Raw genomic sequence first — 15,297 nt, forward strand, 5'->3', positions numbered from 1 at the left:
GTTCTTTGATGAAGGTTGTGCTAGTACTTGCACCAAGTGGGAGAATGTAAGATTCTCCCTAATAATATATATTATATATTATGGTCTTAATTAAGTGGTGCAAGTGGACTAGGCTTATTAAGGGGTCTGGTTGGACTGAATAACTAGAAGTTGTTAGTCAACCAGACTCTGTGCCTAATATAATCCTGGATTGATGAGATACAGGATGATTGATGATACAGCACATTCAGTTACGGTACTCATACTGCTCAGAAGACACCAATACACCATCTAGGGTTCTGAGTCAGGTATGAGGCAAATAATGGCTAACGGTCTACTGTTAAGAGGCAACACAACAGGAACATCAACCGTGGCTAGAGATCAACATGGCTACGCTTCCGCTCTTATACGAGGTCAGATCTCTCGTATACTATTGTTCATTGTAGCTAGACTATTTAGATCTAACAGGTCGAACATGTTTTTGTTGGGTTCGAGTCGCTTATCATTTTATAAGTCGGCTATCTAAGACATATAGAAAAAAAAAATGATCCTTAACATACACAGTTAAGAAATGAGGCCAAGGGTAATTAATCACAAGGTATAACAATCCACATTGAAAGTAGCTAAGTCCAACATGTTTTGGTTGGGTTAGGCGGTAGTTTTATCATTTTATGGGCATAGGGTGTATAGAAAAAAACAAAAGATGAGAGACTCTTAACATACAAAGTTAAGGTATATTTTTATAATTCAAACTTAAAATCAATATATAAGTTTATAAAAAAAAAACTAATGTAAAATTAGTTCAATACATCTATTTGCATAAGTACATTTAGCCAACCTAAAGTACAGTGGTGAAATATTTTCATTTCAAATTTAAAAATAAAAAATAAAAAATAAAAAATAAAAATTCAAGGGCATGTATATTGAGAACTGAGAGATAATAAGAAGAAAGATAAAACACATACAATGCAAGATGACAGTCTTTATAACACCATTGGTGTAGCTAACATAACTTGTTTTGAAATTCTGATAATTTGGAAATTAAACAATTGGTTATTATGATAGAAATGATTCAAGTGAACACTTTGACCGATATGATGAGATGAGGATCCCTTGTGTGTAGAGCTAGTATGTGCATAGACATTGGTGGAAGGCTATTTGACAAGAGCTCTGGAACTTAAGATTAGTACAGCTCAAGCTGGATACCTAATGTATAAAATCTTGCTCCAAAAGGCTGGATCTCCAACTCCGGTCTGACAGAACATTTGGGAGGAGGTAAATCACGGTAACTCAGTAGTTTAGCAAACAAGGCCAAATGTAAGAGGGATCTGCCCACTTTGGACATAATCTTCACTGTCGCTGCCGAGTTTCGAACATTAGTATCTTGCCCCAAATACTGCTTATTGAATCGGTGGGCTAAATCTGTGCAAATATGGTTATGAAAATCTATCATTCTATCATGATGGATAACGACATAAATGTTTGGCTCCAATAATAAATTCGCCCAAGGGAAGGCGATCAATCATAGGTGTGAGAAGTCAACTAAAATTTAGCTAGAAAACCTGATTCAACAAATTTAATTCAACACATATCACTACTAAAGGCCGGGCATTATTACATCCATAAGACTCGAAATTGGATAGTTGCTAATCAAGGGAACAACTTTCTTTGTTATTGCCAATGAACAAATAGTTTGGCAAATTATATCGTGCACCACGGTGCATAATCAATTATGCACTGAGCTTCAAAACGACGTCGTTTTGTTTAAAGAAAAGAAACGGCACCTGCTTCACGTTGTTTCGCGTCGTTCCGCAAAAAGTAACTCTGTTATTCAGTTTCATTTTGTATACACTGTAGTTTCAGTTCAACACAACTACAGTTTCATTTCGATATAACTACAATTTTATTCAATATTTATACACTCAAATATGTAAAAATGTTATTTAATTTTATTTTATATACACTATAGTTTCATTAAAACACAACTACATAATCATTTCGATATAACTACAGCTTCATTGCACAATATACATTCAAATATGTGAAATGTTATTCAGTTTCATTTTATATACACTGCAATATCATTTCACCACAACTACAGTATCATTTTGATATAACTGCAATTTCATTTGATAATATATAAAATAATGCGCGAGACAGCGTCGATTTAGGTACACTGTAGTAGGGCTAGGCACTTCGGGTTTCGGTTCGGTTTTTTAGGTTTTGGTTTCGGTTTTTCGGTTTTAAAAAAGTTAAACCATTCGGTTTCGGTTTCGGTTTGAAAAGTTTGGTTCGGTTCGGTTTCGGTTTCGGTTCGGGGTTCGGTTCGGTTTTGGTAGAAGTCCACTAAATAAACGTTTCCTTTTTTACCTGCCCGATTGTTTAGTTGGCTCACTTGGAGTGCCACTTGAAGTGTTTTGTTGATGACAATATAAAGAATCATCCATCTATAGTTAATATTTGAAAAATAAGAATTATTAAAATGCTAAATGTTGAGACTTACGACTTAGAGTTGAGATATGAGGACTTGAGGAGTTAAAAATATTAATTATTATAATATTTATATATAATACTAGCATTTTGTACGAGTGGTGCGCGAAAATTTATGCCCAACATTAAAAAATTGATAAATGCAAGTAATTACAAATTATAGTTCAAATTAAATTTCACAATTCCTTAAATTAGTAAATTTTAATCATCGTATTTGAAAACTATAAAGATGAACAAAATTGATAGTTTGTTTATTAGTAATGTAAACAATTTTGATATAATTTATACTTTGTTTTTACAATAAATAAATAATATGTATATATATATATATATATATATATATATATATATATATATATATACATATATATATATATATATATATATATATATATATATATATATATATATATATATTACTAATCTAGTGACTGTAGTGTCAGTTTAGGTACACTATAGTTTTAGTTGGTAATTAACACACCAAAAAATGTGCGCTCCGTTAACAGTAACGGCACCGTTTGACCGCGGTGCACGTGCACTGTGGTCCACGATATAATGACCCAAATAGTTTGGAGGTTGTCATATTTGGAAAACACAACTTGTATGCACTGTGGACCCTGGTCCACGATATAAATTGCCACTAATCAATTGTAAATACATACCAAGTATTTAATTCTACCAATTTATTTAATACAACTTGGAAAGCACTCATTGCAGTTCAATTACTACAGTCCACTCATATATACGGATAATTGTTATGTCATGAAACCGTGTTCACCACCCAAACGGCGTCATTTTACACATGGTGGAGTAACGGTGCCCGTAAGTGGCACCGTTATCTTCCACCTATCTTTTTTTTTTTTTTTAATTAACAGCGCGAGTGCGCAACTGTTCTTCTTCATTTTCGCGATTTCACTTCCTCTTCACGCAAGCTTCTTCCACCATTCTCTCTCTTCTCTTGTACGCCATTTCCACCATTTCAAACATTCTCGTAGTCCTCTTCAACACTCATTATCTCTGCTCTCGTACTCCATTTCCACCATTTCCACCATTCTTGCAGTGCTCTTCACATACAGTAAACAATGCTTCACTTCCTCGATCATTATCAAAAAGAGAGAGAATCATTCTCTCCATCGCCCATTCTCACACTTACTTCACTTATCTTACAGGTATTATGTACCTGGCGTGTTCATAATCTAGGGTTTTGAATGTATATCTATCTATAACATTATGTATGTATAGTTTAACCATTATGAATATGGAACTCTGAAATTTGAATTTTGTGAATATATGGTTTTAAGATTATGAATGTACAGTAATAATATTATGGAATTGATTTTTAGTTTGTTTTTTACTAGTGTTTATTCAGTATCTATGCAGTTTGAATATCCATAATGTCGCAACTGTTATTGATACTTTGTTTCTGTTATGAATTTACAGTTATGAGATTATGAATTTTCTGTTATGAGATTATGAATTTTTTGTTATGAAATTATGAATTTTCTGTTATGAGATTATGAATTTAAAGTTACGAGATTATGAATTTTCTATTATGAGATTATGAATTTTCTGTTATGAGATTATGAATTTTCTGTTATGAGATTATGAATTTTTTGTTATGAGATTATGAATTTAAAGTTATGAGATTATGAATTATGTAAACTGTTATTGATGGACAATATATTCTTTTCTGTAGAGCATGGCTAGATTTATTCGGCATTCCACATCCCCCCTCTACTTAAATAAAGAATATATTTCCATCAAACTCATTTCAATTTTGTTCTATATTATACGTTGTTGTATATAAATTAATTCCTTTCTAATGTTTTTAATATCAGCAATGGAATCTACCCCTACTACAAAGGAAATACAAGTGGAAGTACCACGAAGAAGGACGCGGGTGCAAAAAACACAGGCAGTCTTGAATTCACAAGCTGTCGAGCTATCACAACCCCCCTGAGCAGCAGAACCCTTTAGTGCAAGGTGCAGAGCCTTCACAACCCTCACCCCCCACCCCCCTCCCCGAGAATTGCAGAACCCTACAGTCCAAGTTGAAGCAAAAAGCAAAACAAGAAAAAGAACACGAGCCACATTGTAGTCGCAAGCTACTGAACCATCCCAACAACAACCTCAGCAGCTACTCGATAAAGAAGTGATCAGAGAGAAGATATCTAAGAAAATAAATGAAAGGAGAAAAGGCAAAACAGCCAATGTCCCAGATCAATCACAACAGGATGAAGAAGAAGAAGAACAAGAAGGTGGTGATGAGGAGCAGAGTAGTACTCCCTACGTCAGCACAAGAATGGGGCCAAAAATCATGTTTAAGGTTGTACGGAGTCTAACCCCAAAACAAAAACAAGCAGTCTTTGATATTGGTTTTGGATCCCTCTTGCATCTTTAACTGTCCACAAACGAGTCACAGTTGGTGCAATATCTAATTGCCAACTTTGAGATTTACAAGAGTGAATTCATATTGGAGATTGATAAGCTCAATGTTGAAGAAGAGGGTATAGAGTACACTCTAGGCATCCCACGTGGACAAAAAGAGGTTGTTGAGGCCCCAAAATATGAAGATCATGGAACACCTGAACAGAGAGCACTCTTAAAAACTTAGAGAATGAGGTGGGGGATTACAGCTGGTTCACCAATCACAACAAAGATGGGGGATGTGATTGTGAAGAGATGAGATTATTGTGACGAATTTAAAAGAGACTTCATGGTCTTAATTGTTTCTTGCATGATGCGAGGCTTTCAGGCACGCAACTGAAACTGCAACCACAGATTACTCAACTCTTTGATTAATGTTGAGGAAATCAAGGAATAAAACTGGTGCAGCTACACCTACAGGTCTCTTATCAAATCCATTGAAATGCATAGAAGGAAGACTAACGGCTTGTTTACTGGACCAATGACGTTCATACTGGTAAATTCTAGTTATATATCAAATGTCTTTCCTGAATTCATTGTGTTTTGTGATTATCTGTCTTTGAATACAATTTTATAATATTTTGCATATATAATTATGAAATTGTGAATATAGGGTTATTAAATTATGGATAGTGATGTGTACTTCTATAGTTTGTGGCAATAGAGCTCTTAGATTATGAATATACAATTCTTAAATTATGAATATGTTGTTATGGATTTATGGATGTATATTTATACAATTGTGAACATTGAGACCTGTAAATTATGAATTCTCAGTTGGGATATTGTGAATATGTGTTATGAGATTATGAATTAACATTTATCAAACTATGAATGTAGTGATCTAATGTTATGAACATATAGCTCTGCCATTATGAACCTACAATTGTGATATTATGAATATAAGGTTATGAAATTATGAATTTACATTTATAAAATTATGATTATGAAAATTTTTATTCTTTTTTAAACATTATAGCTATTCTACTTTGATCGGGTCCAATTCAAAGGGATGAGGGTCGAGAGAGCATACCCTAGCATTATTGCATCGACATCTAAGCTTGTGAAGAAAAGAGTTTCTACAGAGAGAAGGTCTGGTGGGTTTGGGAAAGGGAAGGTTATCCCACGTATTGAGAAGCCTACTACTATTTGTGCTACTACTGCTGCTGCTTCTACTTCAAATCAGCCCAATTCTCCTGTTGTTGATAAGAGAGTCCCAACAATTTCTGTGCCGCCATCCAGTGTTGACAGAGTGACGCAAGTTCTACGAAGGCTTACTGCTGATGTCTTGGAATTCGGAGAAACAATGACTAAAGTTGGCAAGCAATGTGCACCTGTTGATGTCATGAAGACAGCCTTTTCAGGCATTTCTAACACGCTTAACGTGGCTAGTACGATGGACAAACCTTCAACCCCAACATCCTCTCAACTCGATGACATTTTCGTTGGCCAGGAGTCATTTACAGCAGCAGTTGATGCTTTGGTCGAAGCATTTCAAAAGACCAACAAGCAAATGGAGATAGAACCTCCATCATTTGACTTAAGAATTCCTATTACCCCAACAACATTGGGTCAACAACCACCAGGGCAGTGTACGTTGGATGAACAAGAATTAGATGCCCTTGTTGACACCATTGTGGAGGATGCTCCTGCTGCTTCGACCTCTGGAGGCCAAGAAACAACTCCGTTGATTAGGGTGCCATTCTCTAAAGATGTCCCTACTGCTGCTACATCTGCTGCTACACCTTGTTGGGTTGAGCTTCCCTCCTATGTGGTAAATAGCTGATGTTTGGACCAAGCCAACTTTTATCCACTATTTTTTTAGCCTAATTATTATTATTATTATGTTATATAATAATAATAATATTAGGGAATGTAAGAGGTTGGAGAAGCAAAAGTTTTTGGCATTTGAAGGGGTGAAGAATTAATTCTCTATTTATTCTTCATTACTCCCATGTTCATCCATTTTGGCTATAAAAGGGGAGCAATCTACATACATACATAAATTGAGAGAAAAAGACAAATAGAGTGAGAGAGAGCTTGAGACAGTTGGCGGCAGCAACTCCAAGCAAAGAAGAAAGCAATTTCATTTTTCTTTCTTCAACTTTGGCGCATGGTTGCTTTGGTTTGCCGTGAGTTTCTCTAGGCCTTATTTGGGGTACAATATTCATCAAACTTTTGAAGGCCAGCTTGTATTTATTCCAGGCATCTTTTGGGTAATCTCGTACTACTTATATTCATTTTATCTTGTTCGTGGTAGTTGGATATTTTGAGTACGTACGAGATATTATTCCTATTTAGCCTGTGAATTTTAAAGGATGTATTTGGCCTAGAATTGGTGTATTTGATGATTTGTGGATGTATGGCTCGTGTGGAAGCCTGAACTTGTGTACCCGAGATTTGTTATAGTGGAATTGTTGGTGGTGGTGGTCCCGTGGTTTTTCCCTATGGTTTGGGGTTTCCACGTAAATCTTGTGTTCATTGCTTTGTTATTTATTTTTGGATATTGTGTATCATCTTGTGTTTGTCCTCCTGTCGGTTTTGTGATTTTTCATTGTCACAGGAAGTGGGAATTTTCCCAACAAAGTGGTATCAGAGCCCTGGTTGTTGATTGGGTACGTTTGACATGGAGACAAATATGAGTAATATGGTACGATTGAATGGTAGAAATTATCACATTTGGAAGGCCAAGATGAAGGATCTTCTGTTTGTGAAGAAATTACATCTACCTGTGTTTGCAACTGCAAAGCCAGAAAGCATGTCAGACGAAGAGTGGGACTTTAAGCACCAACAAGTTTGTGGTTATATTCACCAATGGGTTGAAGATAATGTTATGAATCACATTATCAACGAGACACATGCCAGAAGCCTGTGGGATAAACTTGAGACCCTGTATGCTTCCAAGACAGGCAATAACAAATTGTTTTTGCTAAAACAATTGATGAATCTAAGATTCAGGGAAGGTACATTGATTAATGATCATGTCAATGATTTTCAGGGTGTTCTTGATCAGTTGTCTAGCATGGCCATCAAATTTGAGGATGAGGTACTTGGTCTATGGTTGCTTAACACTCTACCTGATTCTTAGGAAACACTTCGGGTTTCTTTGACCAATTCAACTCCCAACGGTGTTGTGACCATGGAATATTTCAAGAGTGGTATCTTGAATGAAGAGTCAAGAAGAAGATCTCAAGACACCTCCACTTCTCAGTCAGATATTTTGGTTACAAATGATAGGGGGAGAAACAAACAAAGGGGTCAGAAGGGTAGAGATAAAAGCAGAAGTAAGTCAAGGTCATGGCACAAGGATGTTGAATGTCATTATTGTGGCAAGAAAGGACACATCAAGAAAAATTGCTTCAAGTTGAAAAGGGAAAAGAAGCAAGACAAGAAAGATGATAACACCGAGAACCAGGTTGCAACAGTTAAAGCAGATTTACTTGTTGCAACAGTTGGAGGTGCGTCTTACTTTGTGACCTTTATTGATGATTGTTCTAGAAAACTCTGGGTCTACACTTTGAAGCACAAAAGTGATGTGTTCAGTGTGTTTAAAGAGTTTCATGCTCTTGTTGAGAGACAGACAGGGAAGAAAATGAAGTGCATCCGTACTGATAATGGCGGTGAATACCGTGGCCCATTTGATGAATATTGCAGAATGCACGGTATTAGACATCAGAAAACTCCTCCTAAGACTCCTCAGTTAAATGGCTTAGCAGAGAGGATGAACCGGACAATTATGGAGAGAGTTAGATGCATGCTTGATGATGCGAAGTTGCCTAGATCTTTTTGGGCTGAAGCAGTTTCCACAGCTGTTCATATTATCAATTTATCTCCTGTTATTGCTTTGAGTAATGAAGTTCCTGATAAGATTTGGGGTGGAAAGGAAGTTTCTTATGATCACCTCAGAGTCTTCGGTTGTAAGGCATTTATGCATGTCCCAAGAGATGAGAGATCTAAGTTAGACTCGAAGACCAGACAATGCATCTTCATCGGTTATGGTCTTGATGAATTTGGCTACAGGCTGTATGATCCAGTTGAGAAGAAGCTTGTGAGAAGCTGTGATGTAGTGTTCTTTGAAAATCAAACCATTGAGGATGTTGATAAAGTGAGGAAGCCAGAATCTCATGACAACGGAAGTTTGGTTGACCTTGAGCCAGTTTCCAACAAAGATACACATGACGTTAATGAGATTCAGGAGAATGGTCATAATGATGATCTTGTACCGAACCTTCAGGATGATACAGTTGATGTAGATGGTCATGTTGATGATGTTGTGCACCAGGAACAAGAAGTTCCTTCGCAGGTTCTAGTTGATCCTCCTAGAAAGTCTAACAGGGAGCAGAGACCATCTACTCGTTACTCTTCTGATCAGTATGTGCTCTTGACTGATGGGGGAGAACCCGAGTCTTATGAAGAAGCCATGGAGAGTGAGCAAAAGAGACAGTGGCTTGAGGCTATGCAAGATGAGATGAACTCCTTATATGCAAATAATACCTTTGAGTTGGTGAGGGCACCAAAGAGCAAGAAAGCTTTGAAGAACAGGTGGGTCTATAGATTGAAACATGAAGAAGGCACTTCAGTTCCACGGTTCAAAGCTAGGCTGGTGGTGAAGGGTTTTAGCCAGAAGAAAGGTATTGATTTTGATGAAATTTTCTCTCCTGTTGTGAAATTTTCATCTATTAGAGTTGTGTTGGGTCTAGCAGCCTATTTGGATTTAGAAATTGAACAGATGGATGTGAAGACAGCTTTTCTCCATGGTGATTTAGATGAGGAGATATATATGGAGAAACCTGAGGGTTTCAAAGTCAAAGGGAAGGAGGATTATGTTTGCAGATTGAAGAAGACTTTGTATGGTTTGAAGCAAGCTCCGAGGCAGTGGTATAAAAAGTTTACTTCTGTTATGAATAAGCATGGGTACAAGAAGACTTCTTCAGACCACTGTGTTCTTGTAAACAGATATTCTGATAATGACTTTGTTATATTGCTGCTTTATGTTGATGATATGTTGATTGTTGGTCACAATGCCTCAAGAATTCAACAATTGAAACAAGAGTTGAATAAGTCCTTTTCTATGAAGGACATGGGACCAGCAAAGCAAATTCTAGGGATGAAGATCATCCGTGACAGGCAGAATAAGAAGTTGTGGTTATCTCAAGAGAAGTATATAGAGAAGGTACTTGAGAGATTTAAAATGGATGAAGCTAAATCAGTGAATACACCTCTTGCTATGCATTTCAAGTTGAGCAAGAAGCAATGTCCTTCTAGTGAGAAAGAGAAGGAAGAAATGCAAAGAGTTCCTTATTCTTCAGCTGTTGGTAGTTTGATGTATGCGATGGTATGCACGAGACCAAATATTGCTCATGCAGTAAGTGTTGTTAGCAGATTTCTTTCAAATCCAGGGAAAGAACATTGGGATGCTGTGAAGTGGGTTCTGAGATATCTTCGGGGTACTTCAAGTCTGATTTTGTGTTTTGGTACAGGGAAACATATCCTTACCGGGTACACTGATTCTGATATGGCCGGAGACATTAATACTAGGAAATCTACTTCAGGCTATCTGATTACCTATGCAGGGGGAGCAGTTTCATGGCAATCAAGATTGCAAAAGTGTATTGCTTTGTCTACCACTGAAGCTGAGTTCATAGCATCTGTTGAGGCCAGTAAAGAAATGCTATGGATGAAGAAGTTTATTCAGGAGCTCGGGTTTGTTCAAGACAGAGATATCTTGGAATGCAAGATGCTTGAACTTGAAAAGATTCGTACTGATGATAATGGGTCTGACATGATGACCAAATCGTTGCTAAGAGGAAAGTTTGAGGTATGTTGTTCTATCGCTGGGATGGCGGTATCTTCCACATAGTCGGGAGGGGGAGATTTGTTGGGTTGAGCTTCCCTCCTATGTGGTAAATAGCTCATGTTTGGACCAAGCCAACTTTTATCCACTATTTTTTTTAGCCTAATTATTATTATTATTATGTTATATAATAATAATATTAGGGAATGTAAGAGGTTGGAGAAGCAAAAGTTTTTGGCATTTGAAGGGGTGAAGAATTAATTCTCTATTTATTCTTCATTACTCCCATGTTCATCCATTTTGGCTATAAAAGGGGAGCAATCTACATACATACATAGATTGAGAGAAAAAGACAAATAGAGTGAGAGAGAGCTTGAGACAGTTGGCCGGCAGCAACTCCAAGCAAAGAAGAAAGCAATTTCATTTTTCTTTCTTCAACTTTGGCGCATGGTTGCTTTTGTTTGCCGTGAGTTTCTCTAGGCCTTTTTTGGGGTACAATATTCATCAATCTTTTGAAGGCCAGCTTGTATTTATTCCAGGCATCTTTTGGGTAATCTCGTACTACTTATATTCATTTTATCTTGTTCGTGGTAGTTGGATATTTTGAGTACGTACGAGATATTATTCCTATTTAGCCTGTGAATTTTAAAGGATGTATTTGGCCTAGAATTGGTGTATTTGATGATTTGTGGATGTATGGCTCGTGTGGTAGCCTGAACTTGTGTACCCGAGATTTGTTATAGTGGAATTGTTGGTAGTGGTGGTCCCGTGGTTTTTCCCTGTGGTTTGGGGTTTCCACGTAAATCTTGTGTTCATTGCTTTGTTATTTATTTTTGGATATTGTGTATCATCTTGTGTTTGTGCTCCAGTCGGTTCTGTGATTTTTCGTTGTCACAGGAAGTGGGAATTTTCCCAACACACCTGCTACTGCCCTTGATGATGTTGATAAGTAAATTAATGTAGTTATGAGATTATGAATTTACTGTTATGAGATTATGAATTTTCTGTTATGAGGTTATGAATTTTCTGTTATGAGATTATGAAGTTTCTGTTATGAAATTATGAATTTTCTATTATGAGATTATGAATTTAATGTTATTTGATTATGAATTTAAAGTTATGAGATTATGAATTTTCTGTTATGAAATTATGAATTTTCTGTTATGATATTATGAATTTTCTGTTATGAAATTATTAATTTTCTGTTATGAGATTATGAATTTAAAGTTATGAGATTATGAATTTTCTGTTATGAGATTATGAATTTACAGTTATGCAATTATGATATTATTAACTAACTTCATTCATTTTGTCCAACACACAGTGCATTTCAAGATAGCGAATCTGGCGTTGAAGACGTCACTATCCGAAGGAGGCCAACAAGAAAATTCAAAAACATCCCACTGAACCTGCGGTTACCTTTCTAGGCTAAAAATGCACCATTTGTTCACAATGCTACTGTCAAAGAGAAGGTCATATCAAACTATGCCTTCATGGATGCTTCTGAAAATCATCTAATAGAGTACGTTTGAATCTAAATATTTAGTAAACTTTTTATTATCTTGAATATTTAACATTTATAAACATGTATTAATTTGTTTATTTATTTATTTATCTTTTTTTGGTGTTGTAGTGAAACACTGTTTAGCTTTGATAAATTCTTTCTGACACGAGGAGACTTCCACACAATGAGTAGTGGTGAAATTTATAGCATCTTCATTGATATATGGACGTTGAGGCTTACATTGCTCAACACACAGCGAGCATGGGGCAGCCAAAATGCATCTTTTTTAGCACATCAGTACATGTAAGTTGAAACCAAAAAATTTTAAAATTTGAAACTATGAATGTAGAACTTTATAATTCTCGATACATAGTGGACAACTTATCAATTCTCACTATTAATACATATTTTTTCCCCTTAGCTGCAATGATAAGTGCATTTATGTCCATATTTTTACCCCTTGTATAGACATATTTTGAGTGACAAACACTTTGATTTTATGCAAAGAAGTGCATTAATTCCTTTGTTTATATCTTTTGATGCATAAATTGTAGAGTTGCAGGCAATTGTATGCTTTTGAGGCATTTTGGATGAATTTAGAGTCAATGAGAGCCAAATATGAAGCTATGGAGATGGATGCAACAATTCTAAAGGAGTCTAGGATGGTGCTTTCAATGGTCTTAGTCATTTGGGCAAATCAAAACAAAAGAGAAGCAAAAGATCAATGCATTGCAATTCCCGACCTGCACATCGATATCATAGTATTTGGATCATATCTCGAGCTACAAATGTCCAATTGAAGTTATTCTTGTGTCATTGGAAATATAACTTGAAGGGCTACAACTTTGATTCAATCACCAAAGGCTAATTCAAACGTTTCGAGGGTGAAAAATGACCTAGAAGACAGACTCAGTGCACAGGCAGTGCATACTGCCTTGTGGCCACGGTTGTGGCCACTCCCGTGGCCACTGGGCAGTACACACTGCATTTCTGGCCACGGGTGAAGCCACGCGCATGGCCACACCCGTGGCCAATCCTCTGCAACTCATATCAGCTCGTTTTTGCTCTTTTAAAAGGAGATTTTTTACCCCAAAAACACATCTTTCATTTCCCTTTCATTCCTTAGTTAGGTTTAGCTCTAGTATAGCTTAGATTAGTGTAGATTTAGTTCTTTTTCATATTTCAAGCTTGTAATCAAGGATTCAACACTTGGATTCCAAGATTTGCCATCCATTTTTAGTGAAGTTTTCTTTCTCTTATCTCTTTCTTTTGCAAGATTTATGTTTAATGCTTATGTTTTTGTTCTCTTTATGCTATTCAATGATGAGTAATTAGTTTATGGGCTTGAGTTAGGGTTGTATTATCTATCTTGATGCTTGATTTATGATTATTGCAAAAAGGGGGAAGAACACTAACCTAGGGTTCTTGAGTTTATGAAGGATTTGTGTTTGTATTTTGTTAATGCTTGGTGTACAACATTCATTGACATGTTTTGGAGGATTCTTGGCCTCAATGAGAGTTGGGTCAAGATTCCAAACCACTCCTTGCATAAACCCGATTTTTCCAATAAAAATGGGGGAAATTGGGGGTTTTTGATGCTTTGTGTTCTTGAAGAACTTGGAGTTGATTCACCACGAGAGTGGGGCAATTCCTTTGTTCTAGTCCTTGTTAATTTGCTCGCGTGAGTGACTTATAGACTTGGATTCCTACGTGCATCACCTCTATTCCTTGGTTGTGTGATTTTCCTCAATCCTTAGGTTGTGCTATGCATCTAGAAGATAATGCTTCCTAGCTTGAGTCCTATTTCATTATTTTGTGTTTACATCTTGTTAATATGTGTTTGTGTTACTTTGGTTGTGTGATTTTCCTCAATCTCGTTATGATTTGCTTAGCTTCTTATTGGTTTCCTTATGCTAGTGCCTAGTTTATTGCGATTGCATATTGCGTGTCATAACCCCCAATCCCCTGAGGACGACATTACACACCTGAGCTTACATCTTAGTTTTGCTACGTCATGCAACTTGACCCAACTGATCAACGGATGAGGGATCTTCCACTTGAAAAGAAGAAGCAAAATTTCAATGAGAGGTTACAATATGAAATTACCAAGTTTAGGAATCTTGACATCAGTGATGCAGATTTGGTAATTTATATTACCCACATTCAACTTTTATTTATCACATCCAACACTTTATTTTTTCTATTCTAACTTCTTCTTCTTCTGAAATTAGATATTTTCCCCGTGCTGCGACACGGGCACTACTTCGTTGTCTGCATTAACATCAGTGCAAAAAAAAGTGGATATCATAGACAACAAGTCTTTGCCTCCTGATGTTTCACAGATTGACAAATATCAAGATTGCCCATGTTTACTGATAAGTTAATAATAAACTTGAACTTCTAATCATTTGTTATACATTTAATATAAACCATTATGACCATCGACATAATTTTTGTCCAGATGACTGCTTTCAAAGAATACTTGACCATAAAAAATTCACCCCTGTTACGTAAGCTAGAAAACCTTCCTGTAGACCTCCTGAGCATTCACTGGAAAGAGCTTGACAATGACATTGACTGTGGCATATATGTCATGAGACACCTAGAAACATACAAAGGAACTGTGCAAAATTGGAACAGTGGGTTCAAGCGAAACACCCGGTAAATGTAAGAGTATAACATATATTAGTTTCAACTTACATTTCCTTTTTTTTTTTTTTTTGTTTTTTAACATTCTATTAAACCGATTATTTAATGTTTTTTTTAAGACTGACCTCATTTGTGAACTAAGAGCTAAATATGCATCGAACATTATCACACGGGGTGTGAACACTGTAAAAAACAAAGTTATGAAGGCGACAAAGGAGGTGTCGAAGAAGAAATGAATTTATAATGTTTTTGGGGTCTGAAAATATTGTGAACATGAAGCAGTGAATTTGTGAATGATTCATTTTGAAATTATGACTGTTGGTACCCAAATTTCTAAATCTCTCATTTTGTAATGTGAACAAATATTTTTGCACTTGTGAATATAAAATCTATTACTGTTAATGCAGGGTTTAGATATTATGAATATAGGGTTCATATGGATTTATGAATTTTC

This window comes from Ipomoea nil, unplaced genomic scaffold (assembly GCF_001879475.1).
Source record: "Ipomoea nil cultivar Tokyo-kokei standard unplaced genomic scaffold, Asagao_1.1 scaffold3017, whole genome shotgun sequence".
Taxonomy (NCBI): Eukaryota; Viridiplantae; Streptophyta; class Magnoliopsida; order Solanales; family Convolvulaceae; genus Ipomoea; species Ipomoea nil.